Source organism: Tamandua tetradactyla, chromosome 3, assembly GCF_023851605.1.
Source record: "Tamandua tetradactyla isolate mTamTet1 chromosome 3, mTamTet1.pri, whole genome shotgun sequence".
Lineage (NCBI taxonomy): Eukaryota > Metazoa > Chordata > Mammalia > Pilosa > Myrmecophagidae > Tamandua > Tamandua tetradactyla.
The window spans coordinates 215262683-215276915 of record NC_135329.1 but is presented as its reverse complement, the minus strand read 5'-3'; the positions used below and the strand labels follow the sequence as shown (position 1 = coordinate 215276915).

Genomic DNA, 14233 nt, shown 5'->3' with positions numbered 1-14233 from the left:
TGAAGGTAATTTGTTACCCAGAAAAAACTGAGTCAAATGTGTTATGTTTAAGGAGATAAAAGACAAGATTGAGAATTTCAAGAAAGAACTGAAAATTTTAAAAAATTTAAATTCCATTAATGAAAAATAAAATAACTTAAATTAAGAACTCAATAAATTCTACAGCAGATTAACAAATAGCCAAAGAGAGAATTAGAGATTTAGGTTGCTGCAGCTGGACCAGGATGTCAGAGTGAGACACTTCAAGCTCTGTATCCCACAGAAGCTTTGAAAAGTCAGCAAAAGCTGTCAGAAACATCTTTCTCAAAACTCCAGAAAATAGTTAAATGATTGTAGTAATAGGGCAATGTCAAACAAGAAAAAGGTTACTTAAAAGGAGTAGGATCTAGTAGTACCCTGGCTGGTCCCTTGCCCATCCCTCATTGACCTCATTGTCCCATGCATGCTCCCAATGTGGATCCCTGGTCCAAGTTCCAGAAGAAGCAGAGTAACCCCCTTGGTTCATTCCAGGAACATGTGTATCTGGTATAGCCTGAGGGACTCACCATCCCAGAAGGTACCCTGCATATAGAAGGCAGTTCACAGAATTCTCCTACGAACATTGTGAGAGAGCAGTCAGATGTCTGTCTGGGATAAGGGATTACTAGTTGTAGGACATAACAGTGCAAGGCACAAGACTATGAGTAAACTATTTCCTAGAGGAAAGGGGACATTTATGTCCTTGTAAAGGGTGAAATTCTTAGGGCCACTCTGCATGCCCAAGATAATATGATTTGCAAAAAGGATTGGGACAGTCCCTATGCTTTGGCCCAGAACTACTCTGTAAACTCATTTATGGGATAGTCTCTGAAGGAAATCATTTCTATGAGTTATTCTACAAAGACTAGGAAAAGTGTTTTGTATGTGTGTTTTAGCTTCTGACATTCAAGGAAAGCTCTATCATAACACAAACTGGATTGTACGTTTAGAGTTCAAATCATAGCAACAACACATTAAAATATCAAAATGTCCAGGTTTTAACAAAAGATGGCAAAACATAAAAAAAAAAAAAAAAACAGGAAACAGTGGCCCAGGAAAGGAGAACATTAAAGCCTTAGATGTTCAATGATAAAATTCATTGAGGAGGATCAGAACTGACACATTTCAGAAAAAAAATCAAATAAGCAAATCATTATCTAGCTTAATAAAAAGGGTGACACCTACCAAAAATAAGAAGTGTTACAAGGTAAATAACCATCAAAACAGGAAATTTGAAATCATGAGAAACTTTTTTTTCTTTGCAAAAATGATTTGAAAATCTAGATGTAGATCCTAACAGTATAGGAAAATATAATTTATAGAAATATACCTCAGTACAGATAGAAAGTTTAAACAGATATATAATAAAAGAAATAATAGAGAAAATAGCCCTCCACAAAAACAAAAAAGTAAACACCAGACCCAGGTAGTTTGATTGAAGAGATCTAATAACCTTTTATCTCTCTCAGCTCAAAATCTTGAAAAAATATGAGAGGCATCCCTGTAACATCAGGAACAAGTCTAGGATGCCAGCTATTGTTACTGCTGTTTAGTATAGCACTGGATGTATTTACCAAAGCAATTAGAATAGAATACAGTAAAGATAAAGGAATTGGATAGTAAGAAGTGAAACTGTCTCTATTTTTGGATATTTATCTCCAAAACCAAGAAAACAAATGAAATAACTACTATCAAAATAAGAAAGTTTTTATAAGGTTTCATAATATAAAGGTAATATACATAAATAGCCTTAATAAAGAGTCTAATAAATATATAAGGTAGTTATAAGATAAAATAAAAAAAGAACTTAACAAGAGGTTATTTACAATATCAAAAATAAAAAACATCTAGGCAGAAATTTAATATAAACATACATGAGGAACTTTTAAAAAATTACTGAGAGGCAGCTGTGGCAGTGACTGAGGCAGTGTAGGGGGAGGAGGGAGAGGAGTGGCTGTGGGGATGGACCTGGTGGGGCAGCTGGAGCCACTGTCTGCTCATCTCCTCCCTGCCACTGATGAAATAGTTAAAGAAAGTGAGAATATGGAGAAGACTAGGATGCAACTTAACGCTAGTATACTCAACAGAAGTATCATGGGTTTTTGTTTGTTTGGTTTGGTTTGGTTTGGTTTTGCTTTTTTTTATTGTGTAGTATAACATACATACAAAGCAAAGAAATCAAAAAGCAATAGTTTTCAAAACATTCTTCAACAAATGGTAACAGGACAAATCCCAGAGTTTGTCATGGTCTACCATATGATTCTCTCACATTTTTCCTTCTAGCTGCTCCAGAATATAGGAGGCTAGAGGGCTTAAATACTTTTTTATCATCACAATCAGTGTTTTTTTTTCCTTCTTTTTTGTGAACAATAACATATATACAAAAAAGCTATAAATTTCAAACCACAGCACCACATTTAATTGTAGAACATATTTCAGACTTTGACATGGATTACAATTTCACAATTTTAGGTTTTTACTTCTAGCTGCTCTAAAATACGGGAGACTAAAAGAGATATCAATTTAATGATTCAGCATTCATATTCATTTGTTAAGTCCTGTCTTCTATGTATAAGTCCACCATCACCTTTGATCTTTCCATACCTCTCACTGAGGTTGTTTGGACTATGGCAATTCTAAATTTCTCACATTGGAAGGGTCTGTCACTAATATGGGGTAGGGAGATGGAACTATCTGATGTTCTGGAGAGGCTGGGCTAGGTTTCAGGACTTATCTGAACCCATCTGGGATCCATCTGGAGGTTGTAGGTTTCTGGAAAGTTACTATAGTTGCCTGGAACCCTTGTAGAATCTTATATATTGCCCTAGGTGTTCTTTAGGATTGGCTGGGATGGTCCTGGTTGGGGGTTGGCAGGTTATGATAGGTAGCAAGTTCTGCCTGAGGCTTGTGTAAGAGCAACCTCCCAAGTAACTGCTCCTCCCTCCTCTCCTACGTCACCAGGGAGACTTCCATCCCTGGATGTCATGTCCCACGTAGGAGGGAGGGCAATGATTTCACTTGCAGAGTTGGGCTTCGAGAGACTGAGGCCACATCTGAGCAACAACAGAGGTCCTCCTGAAGTAACTCTTAGACATGCCTATAGGTAGTCTAAGATTCTCTGCTACCTACATCAGCTTCACAAGAGTAAGCCCCCTGATCTAGGGCATGGCCTATTGATTTCGGTGTCCCAAAAGTTTGGCCCAGTATCAGGGGATTCCGTGATGGTAAGGTTTAATAGTTCCATATTTTTCTCCAATTCCTCAGGGGACTTAACCAATACTTTTTGATTATCTGCTTAATGTACTCTAGGATGTATCTGGGCATTACAATAATCTATACAGGATTAAAGAACCTCTTTCTTATTCAGTGCTTCCTGTGTTTCAGTTGTTCAAATGAGCTATACGGATAGGTTGAATTAGATTATGCACTACAGAAAATTTCAGTTCCAGATCAAATAAACCTTTCTTCCATTGGTCTCAAAGAGTATGTGTGGTTCTAAAATATAGACACTGTCTTCCTCACCCCTGTGTTCTGAATTACTTTAACCCCAACCTGTTTGGCTTCGTTCTTATCTCTAAATATCAGGTTATATATATAAAACAGCCTCTCAGAATCCAGAAATAATAATCACCACTCCAGACTTAATGTGTCTGCTCTAAAAGCTTATAATCTGGGCCCCTCTTTTCTTATAAGCATTTTCTAAAGGTGACCGTACCATTCTTGTTCTTTTCTTTCTGGCTTATTTTGTCTCACCAAATATCCCACGTGTTCATTCACATCATTTCATGCCTCACGACTTTGTTCCTTTTTGTAGCAGCACAACCTTCGCTCATAAGTACACACTATCGTTTGTCAATCTACTTCTCTGTCAGTGCATCCTTCAGCCACCTGTATTCATCTGGCATCATGTAGAGGGCCCAAAGTCCACAGTCCATCAGCATTCTCAATTTTAGATAATTTCATTGTTCCCAAGAGAAAAAAACTCAATAAACACACCCTCACCAAATAAAAAATCTAAACCTTCTCCTAACTTTTCCCACCCCCCATTGTTTACCTCTGCTGTTGCTGTGGTAGCACTAATGGTTTCCTTTTGAACATAGCTCATAGCATGCAATAGCAGTTTTCCCCCTGTACCCTGAGCTTCAACACTCTTCATGCAAGTCAAATCTTTGAAGTAATTCTTAAGACAACTCATATTTCTAGCATGAGTCAGTGGGACATGTAGGTCTATACAGCCCCTTTCAATCTTGTTTATCTTCAATATGGTAATATTACTTCTAGACCCACTAGAGAATCATTTTCACTCCTATCTGTTATGTTGGAGTTCAACCTCATTAGCTAACGGTTCACCCATCTCTAGCTTCTACGTATCTCTAAGTCCCCTATTTTCTGTATTATAAGCCTCTGACTATAGCTTTATGCTGGTCATAAAAGTGGCATCATACAGTATCCTTTTTTGTGTCTGGCTAACTGCATTCAGCTGTCCTCAAGGCTCATCCATCTTGTCCTGTTTTTCAAAACATTTTTGTCGTGCTGCTGCATTATATTCCATTGTATGTATGTACCACATTTTGTTGATCCACTCATCTGTTGATGGGCATTTGGTTTGTTTCCATCTTTTGGCAATTGTCAATAATGCTGCTCTAAACATTGGTGTGCAAATGTCTGTTTTCGTTGTTGCTTTCAGCTCTTCTGAGTATATACCAAGTATTGCTATTGCTGGGTCATAGGGCAACTTGATATTTAGTTTCCTAATAAACAGCCAAACAGTCTTCCATACTGGCTGTACCATTATACGTTCCTACCAGCAGTCCATAAGTGTCCCACACTTTTTTTTTCAACGTTCTTTCCAATATTTATAGTTTCCTGTTTGTTTCATAGCAGCCATTCTTATAGGTATGAGGTGGTGTCTCGTAGTCTTGATCTGCATTTCCGTTATAGCCAATGAAGATGAGCAGCTCTTCATGTGCTTTTGAATCATCTGCTCTTCAGAAAAATACCTATTCATATCTTTAGCCCATTTTATAATTGAGTTGTTTGTTCTTTTGTTGTTGAGTTGTATGATTTCTTTGTATATACAGGAAATCAAGCCTTTGTCCAATATGTGTGCTGGTTTGAAAGGAAGTGTGCCCCCTAAGAAAAGCCATGTTTTAATATAAATCCCATTTCATAAAGGTAGAATAATCTCTATTCAATACTGTATGTTTGAAACTGTAATGAGATCATCTCCGTGGAGATGTGATTTAGTCAAGAGTGGTTGTTAAACTGGATTAGGTGACGACATGTCTCCACCCATTTGGGTGGGTCTTGATTAGTTTATTGGAGTCCTATAAAAGAGAAAGTATTTTGGAGAATGAGAGATTCAGAAAAGCAGAGTCCACCAGCCAGTGACCTTTGGAGATGAAGAAGGAAAACGCCTCCTGGGGAGCTTCATGAAACCAGAAGCCAGGAGAAGAAGCTAGCAGATGACGCTGTATTTGCCATGTGCCCTTCCAGCTGAGAGAGAAGCCCTATGTTTGCCATGTGCCTTCTCACTTGAGAGAGAAACCCTGAACTTCATCGGCTTTCTTGAACCAAGGTATCTTTCCCTGGATGCCTTAGATTGGACATTTCTATAGACTTGTTTTAATTGGGACATTTTCTTGGCCTTAGAACTGTAAACTAGCAACTTATTAAATTTCGCTTTTAAGGGGCGGGCCGCGGTGGCTCAGCGGGCAAAGTGCTTGCCTGCTATGCCGGAGGGCCTCGGTTCGATTCCCGGCCCCAGCCCATGTAACAAAAACGGAGAAACAGAATACAATAGAACAAGAAAATGTTTAAAGATGTTTCCCTTTCTTCCTTCCTTCCTTCCTTCTAAAAAAAAAAAAAAAAAAAAAAAAAAATTTCGCTTTTAAAAAGCCATTCTGTTTCTGGTATATTGCATTCCAGCAGCTAGCAAACTAGAACAATGTGATTTCCAAGTATTTTCTCCCATTGAGTTGGCTACCTCTTCACCTTTTTGACAAAGTCTTTTGAGGTGCAGAAACATTTGATATTGAGGAATTCCCATTTGTCTATTTTTTTCTTTTGTTGCGTGTGCTTTGGGTATAAAGTTTAGGAAGCTACCTCCTATTACTAGGTCTTGAAGATGTTTCCCTACATTTTCCTCTAGAAGCTTTATGGTGCTAGTTCTTATATTTAGGTGTTTGATCCACTTTGAGTTAGTTTCTGTGTAGGGTACAAGGTAGGGGTCCTCTTTCATTCTCTTGGCTATTGATATCCAGTTCTTCCGTGCCCAGTTATTGAAAAGACTGTTTTGTCCCAGTTCAGAATATTTGGGAGCCTCGTCAAAAATCAGTTGACCATAGATTTGGTGGTCTATTTCTGTACTTTCTATTCGATTCCACTGGTCAATGCTTCTGTCTTTGTGCCAGTACCATGTTGTTTTGACCACTGTGGCTTTATAATAGGTTTCAAAGTCAGGGAGAATTAATTTTCCCACTTTGTTCTTCTTTTTTAGGATGCTTTTAACTATTCAGGGTCTCTTTCCCTTCCAGATGAATTTGGTAGTTAGCTTTTCCAAATCATCAAAGTAGTTAGTTGGAATTTTGATTGGTACTGTGTTGAATGTGTAGATCAACTTGGGGAGAATTGACATCTTAACTATATTTAGTCTTCCAATCCATGAACACAGTATGCCCTTCCATTTATTTAGATCTTCTGTGATTTCTTTTAACAATTTCTTGTAGTTTTCTTTGTATAGGTCTTTTATCTCTTTAGTTAAATTTATTCCTAAATATTTTATTCTTTTGGTTACAATTGTAAATGGAATTTTTTTGTTGATTTCCCCCTCAGATTGTTCATTACCGGTGTATAGAAACACTACAGATTTTTGAATGTTGATCTTGTAACCTGCCACTTTGCTGTACTCATTTATTAGCTCTAGTAGTTTTGCTGTGGATTTTTCGGGGTTTTCCACATATATTGTCATACCATCTTCAAGCAGTGAGAGTTTTACTTCTTCCTTTCCAATTTTGATGCCTTGTATTTCTTTTTCTTGTCTGATTGCTCTGGCTAGAACTTCCAACACAATGTTGTATAACAGTGGTGATAGTGGACATCCTTGTCTTGTTCCTGATCTTAGGGGGAAAGTTTTCAATTTTTCCCCATTGAGGATGATATTAGCTGTGGGTTTTTCATATATTCCCTTCATCATTTTGAGGAAGTTCCCTTCTATTCATATCCTTTGAAGCATTTTCAACAGGAAAGGATGTTGAATTTTGTCAAATGCCTTTTCTGTATCAGTCGAGATGATCATGTGGTTTTTCTGCTTTGATTTGTTGATATGGTATATTACATTAATTGATTTTCTTATGTTGAACCATGCTTGCATACCTGGGATGAATTCTACTTGGTCATGGTATATAATTCTTTTAATGTGTTGCTGGATTTGATTTGTGAGAATTTTGTTGAGGATTTTTACATCTATAGTTATTAGAGAGATTGGTCTGTAGTTTTCTTTCTTGTATAAATTCTTACCTTTCAGATTAACAGACACTCTGATACATTGCTTTTTCAAATAACCGATGCAAATGGAAGGACAGTCATTAAGAGCTACCAAAATTGTATATGCATTTAATCATCTCCTACTTTCTTTTTTTATTCCTCTGCAACTTTGCAGCCAAACATTTTTTAATAGACTTGCTTTGTATTTGTTTTCTTAACAATCATCTTACCTAGCTTCTTGCTTCTATTTCCAGTAATCTATAAACCCTAACCTGGATCATTTCCAAGTTAGTTCCCAACTTATCAGCTAAATGCTTTTCTCACTCTTCATCCCCCTAAACCACTGTTACATTTGACACTTAGAACCCACTCACCTTAATAATTATTTAAAAATGAAATATACATACAATAAAGGACATGAGTCCTAATTCTATAACATCGCATTTTTACACATTATGCGTAGGTCAATATACCATGTCAAAGTATATAATATTTCCAACACCCCAGAAAGTTTCTGTATGCCTCTTCTTGTTTTACCCACATACACTCCTTCCCCCCACCCCCTGCCTTCTCCAGGTGTAACCACTATTCTGACTTCTAAGTGCTGGAAATTCAGCAATTTAAAGATAAGATTCCTATTCACAAGAAACTTATATTATAGAGAGAAAAAATTACAAGGTAATTTCAAATAGTGACAAATTCTACAAAGAAAATACAGCTGAGTAATAGGAAAAGAAGGTACCCACTTAAAGGAGGGTAGCCTTTATATGTGGGATTTCCTGAGAATACAAAACTCCCACAGAGGCATATATTAGTGTTTTCTTTAGATTTATTTCCCATGATCGTGTTTGTCTTACAAATAATATAATTGATATTATGTTCATTAGTAAACAGTATTTTGAGCCTGTCTTTATGGACTGTGTTAGGTGCTTCATAGTAAATGAGGATGGACTGACTCCTGCCTTCAAGTTATTTACTCTTCAGATCAGTGCCATATTTTTACCACAATGGCAATCCAGTTTTCCCTTATAAAATGTAGTGTCTCAATAGTTCTCTGTATATATATATTTGGTGTACTATTTCTATTATTAGTCTTGAAATAGAATTTTTAATGATCTAATTGATTAGTAGAGTTTAATGGTAAATGAGCGTATTTGATACTCATATAAGTGATAAATGAGTTTAATAATATAATGGCTGGTTTAGTGGTAGAATGTAGTGATAAATATAGGCTTTTCTGGAATATTTAATTTAGCATATCACACATCGATGATTTCTCCGTTCTCTTCTTAACTCTTTTAGACTTCTTGGAAAGCATGGAAGCCCTTCTCCAGAGAATATTCTACAGCACTAAGGAAAAAGTGTGGTAAAAGCAAGATGAAGTAATTAAATAGGCTTTATCAAAAGATTTAGCTGTTTATAATATTTTACTTTTTAGCCCTCCCTTAAAAATCTAGTAACTGTTGTTTTTTCAACATTAAAACTGTCTGTATATAAAATTAAAAGATAATTTTAATAAGTTTATAAGCTTTATATTCCAAACTTGTTACTTAGAGACTTCAAGCTGCAAATTTGGATCAGGAAAAAAGGTCTAGTTTCTATTCAAGAAAAAACACCTTTATTAAATCAATTTATTAAAATAGTGTCTGTGGGAAGGTTTATTTTTACTGTTTCAGAGTTTATTAAACGATTTCCACAGATGAAACATAATTTTGTAATGATTTCTGTAGATGAAAAGTATAAATCATCTGAAGTTTGGTAATGTGGTTCCAGTTTTTAATTGTCTAAGACTCTTATGTTAGACTATAGGATAATAGTTAAACTGAATTTATAGATAAGAAATTTTGGAACATATATATTCTTAAGCTTGTAAGATTATTACATTACTGCTATGATATATTTAATGCAGTTAATGCATTATAATTGCAGTATAAAACATTAAAATGTATTATTCCTCTTTTCACTGAGAAGAAGAAACCGATGAGTATTTTTGGTAAAGTACTTAAATGTAAATGTTTAGCATATTTCTTGCATTTGTTTTGTGTTAAGTTCTGTTGTGTTAGGTTAGGGATAAATTGGAACAATGTTTAAAACCTAATGTTCTGCCTTATCTATAAATAAGAGAATAAATAATATAAACTTATTTAATTGCTTACTTTCTTAAAGTAACATACTGTTGAAAATTGCATTTTTACTAATAGTAAAATTAACATTTAAGTATGCTTTTCTTCAAATGTTTGAACATTCAATATTCAGTTGGTGTTACTTCATTAAAAATTACATTAAACATTTTTATTTGATGTGTTCATATTTAATAAAGACAGGCAATCTATAGTATCACTGTAAACATAATACTTTCTGTAGATTCAATCTCATTTTCCAGGTATATACTGCCCTCCCAGTATACTAACCACTAGTGTGTGTATGGGGGAGGTAGGGGTAATACACGTGTATGATAAGGCTAGAAAATCTGTTAGTTTCCAGTTTTTTCTTCTTTTTAAAGTTTTTGGGAATAAACTTATGTTTCATATATTAATTTGTCTATAGTTATTATCAGATCACTCCAGATGTCTACTAAGACTTGGGCTCCATAATGTAAAAAGTAATTGGAAAGGACTCTATTAAATGAAATTTGAGAATCATTGGGTTTCAGCCATACATCAAATTAGAATCCTAGAATTATGTTTTCCATATGTTAAATCATATGGCTATTTATATTAAAAGGCTACATTCAGTGTTTGTGTTGAATTTGAAACATGGAATAGACATTTTCAACATATTAGCAGCAATAAGCAGCATAATCATTTGTTTCTGAAAGGATTTGGTGAAGTGGAATTCCCTTTTAGATATAAACCAAATTACTGCATTTGATATAAGGAAAAGAGAGAAAATAGTCATTTGAAATTATAACTTTCAGGTTTTATGAAATAAAGTAGTTCTTTCCTCCAAAAATTGAAGGTAAGGATTAGGCATCTTTTGCAGATCAAAGGGCTTTCAGCTGTACCAGGAAATTGATCATTGTTATTAAGATTCCCAAGTTAAATTTAGAATGGAGTCATTCTTTGTGAATCTTTTGGATTTTGAATGAAATAAATAAATGTTTATCTTATTCTCTACAAGCTCTAATTTCACATTAATAAATTAGAAAAAAATTTGTAGATTTTTAAAAGACTGATCAATTTGAGTATTTACTGCTCAGAATTGTTTTCTTTCATATTATGTTATTGGTATACCAAAGAGCACATTAACTTTATCACCTGGAATGTATAGATAATTATATTTGGAGACAACCAAGAAGCTGGAATGTTGTAGATATCATAAGACTATCACTAGACTCAGACCCTCCTGATAGCAGCCGTGATTGGTCTGTTCTGGGCTTCTTAGCTTTTCCCACCGTTCCTGGTCGTCTTCACTCACCTGAACCCCAAACAACAAATGATGAAGACAGATGTTACAAAGGGGTGACAGGCACCATTTATGAGTATGGAGCCCTCACCCTCAATGACGAGGAACACGTCTAGTTGAAGCAGTATGCAGAACTGAGTGCGCTACAGGAGGAGCTGAAGCCTTTTGGTGTGGTTGTGTTGGGTTTTCCCTGCAACCAGTTTGGAAAATAAGAACCAGGAAAGAACTCAGAGATCCTTTCTGGGCTCAAGTATGTTTGTCCATGTGGTGGCTTTGTTCCCTATTTCCAGCTCTTTGAGAAAGGGGATATAGATGGAGAAAAGGAACAGAAGGTCTTTACCTTCCTCAAGAACTCCTGCCCTCCCCCCTCTAAGCTTCTGGGCTCATCTAGTCAACTCATCTGTGAGCCCATGAAGGTCATGATATCCTTTGGAATTTTGAGAAGTTCCTGGTAAGACCTGATGGAGTTCCTGTCAGATGATGGTACCACCAGGCTCCAGTTAGCCCGGTGAAGTTAGACTTGCTGGATTACCCGAAGCAGTCTGAAACCATGTAGGAAGGGCCAGAGACACTCAGAAGTAACCACCTTGCCTCCCACCTGAAGGACCTATCTTTGTTCTACATTCCTTCCTAGCTGGACTCCATATGACTGAGCCATCATGTACTCCCCAAGCAGCTGCTCAGGCACATGTGTGTGTGTGATTGGATATGTAGTAATGCATTTGGAGAATAAGGGAAAGAAACATCTCTCAATCCTCTGATCCCAAAGCATTGATTTTTTTTCCCAGCCTATTCCAAATGAAAGTCATCCTTCAGGGTAAATGGTTCAAACTACTCCACGTCCCTAAAAAGGCAATCCCCAGAAGCTCTGACACTGATCCTTTCCCTGTCCTGAAGATACAGAAAGCTGAAACTGGCAGGAAGACTCTTAAAGTCCCCTTGATAGCTTTCTCTCTTCCAAGGTAGGTATGCATTGTTAACCTCTTCCTCTCCCTAATTAGTTCCTTCTCCCCCTGCCACCTTTAGTGCTCCTATAGGATGTCTGAAGACAGGGTTAAAGTAAGAATCCCACTTCATGTGAAGGGAGGGGCATCTCCATGATGCTGGATCTCGAAGTCCCTCTGGGTCGGACCCTACCAGAACCTTCCCTGATGCCTATCCCTTTGTGCATTCAGGTCATGGCACCTGGGCAGGGATGCCCCTTCAAAAATGGTGATGATCTTTCTCCTCTCATCCTGAGATTCCCCAGCTTTAGATTCATTCTTATCACTGTCTCAAAGAAAAAAAATCTGCCACAAAACAAAAAATGTCTTATCAGTAAAAAATTCCCAATCAGCTTTGCCTGATACTGATCTAGTAACAGATAGTTTCTTCTTAAAGAGTAGTTCTCAAGCCAGTATTCTGTAGATAACTATTTCCTACTGCTTTTTCACAATTGAATATTGTTTCAAGTTATTGGCACATAGTAAAATGTTTGTTAGCTCTTGTGATAGGCAAAATAATGGTCCTAGCAAAAGGGAATTAAGGTTTCAGGTGGAATTAAGATTGCTAATCAACTGGCCCTGAGATGGAACAATTCTCCTAGATTATCTGGGTGTGCCAAACTAAGCACATGAACTTATGCAATTCTTAGGGTTACCAATCCTAAAACCAAAGAAAGGTGCTCTTTCCTTGTAACTGCAACAAAATATCCAGGGAGGACTCTGAGCAGGCAAATTTAGATTACATGCCTGGGTTGTGTGTCCATCCATGAAGCTGAGGATTCTAAAGAATAGAAGTGATTGCCTAGGGAGAAGCTGACAAGCTATGAAGCATTTTTCCTTCTTTTGGTAATGCAAAGATGTCCTCACATGCTTCGAGTTTGGAGGAGTTAATTTTCTCCCTCTGCCCCTCCCTTCTCCCCTCTCCCCCTTTTCCCTCTATCCCCTCCCTTTCCCTCCTTCCCCTCCCTCACACACACACACTCACACACATATGCTTGAGTAATTAGGAATAGTGAGTTACAGTTCTCACTAGGAAAGAACTGTTAGGAAAAAATGCGGTGTTCAGATTCTTGGTTTGAATATTTCCAGTCACGTGTTTCATATGCAATTGGTTTGACTTTTCATTTAGCAGTCATTTAAGACACACAGAAAAGTTGTAAAAATGGTTGAGTTCAAGTATACCCTTCACCCAGCTTCCCCTAATGTGAACAGTTTACATAGCCATTATACAATTATCAAACCAAGAAATCAACATGGTGTGCAATATTATTAACTAAACTACAGACCTTATTCACATTTCACAGTTTATTCTCCTAATGCTTTTGTGTGTGTGTGTGATCCAGGATCCATTGCAGTATCCCACGTAGCATTTATTTATTATGTCTTCTTGCCTTCATACCTCAGGGTATGATATGTGATAGGTGGTGTTATCCTTGATCATATGTTAAGGCAGCTTCTGCAGGCTTTCTCCACTGTTAAGTTACTATTTTTCCTTTGTCATTGAGGGGGATCTTTGAAACTGCAAGTATCGGCTTCTCCTCAAACTTCACTCACAAGGTTTAGCATCCATCAGCAGATCTTGTAGTGTTTGCCTAGTGGGCAATTTTGTATGTCCCTCATCCCTTACACATTCATTACTTGGAAATCTGTAAGGAAAAGCTATCCCTTCTGCCCCATTTGTTTCAGTATGGTCTTAGTGGTGTCTATTTTGTTATGTGGTTTTTAATATAGTACTATCATTATGTATTTGCTGTTCAGATTATCCAGCCTTAGCCACTAGAGCTTTTTCAGTTAGCTTCTGTGTCCTTTTGGCATTCATTATCCTTTTTCAAGTACTTATTTTCTAACACCATAGTATATTTTAGGCTCATCTTGTATATTCTCTGTCCCAGCCTTGAAATCAACCATTCTCCAAGAAGCACCATTTCCTTTCATTGAAGAAAGAAATTTAGAAACCAAGATCTGATCAGTAGGTGCACTCACTGGTATTTGGGATGTGTCATTGGCCTCCGGCCCTCAGGGGACAGAGCTAGGAGATATTTGTACGTATATTAATCCACACACACATGCACATCTGTACCTGTTTCTGTATACAGCTGTCTGTGTGTATATTTAAAATCATGAGTTCATACTGTAATTTGAATTGCACTCCCTTTTTTAATTTATGTCTTCTTTTCTAACAGTGATAAACCTGGTTTGCGTTATATCCACAATACATTTATTTATTAGTTCAGCCCTAGTATACACATAAATTCACTACAAAATTTCTAACCCACCCCGGTGAGAAACAGGTTTACTAACTAGAATGTAGTTTTTATATACAGTTCTTTTTTGTCTTTAGC

The 14233-nt window shown here is 36.6% G+C and overlaps 1 protein-coding gene and 1 pseudogene across 12 annotated transcripts in view; both read left to right on the top strand.

Annotated features, from left to right (window-relative positions):
• RBM44 (RNA binding motif protein 44) overlaps positions 1-11137 on the top strand; it is a 90516-nt gene extending 79379 nt beyond the window's left edge. For 11 of the 12 annotated variants that reach the window (XR_013173146.1, XM_077155569.1, XM_077155564.1 and 8 more), the window contains one exon: positions 8806-11137. The gene's annotated coding sequence lies outside the window, so the exon portion shown is untranslated. Of the gene's footprint in view, positions 1-2979; positions 3243-8805 lie in introns of all 12 variants that reach the window. The other variant, XR_013173145.1, reaches the window with a different exon arrangement.
• Positions 7959-14030, top strand: LOC143675906 (glutathione peroxidase 6 pseudogene; annotated as a pseudogene).
• The last annotated feature ends 203 nt before the right edge of the window (positions 14031-14233 follow it).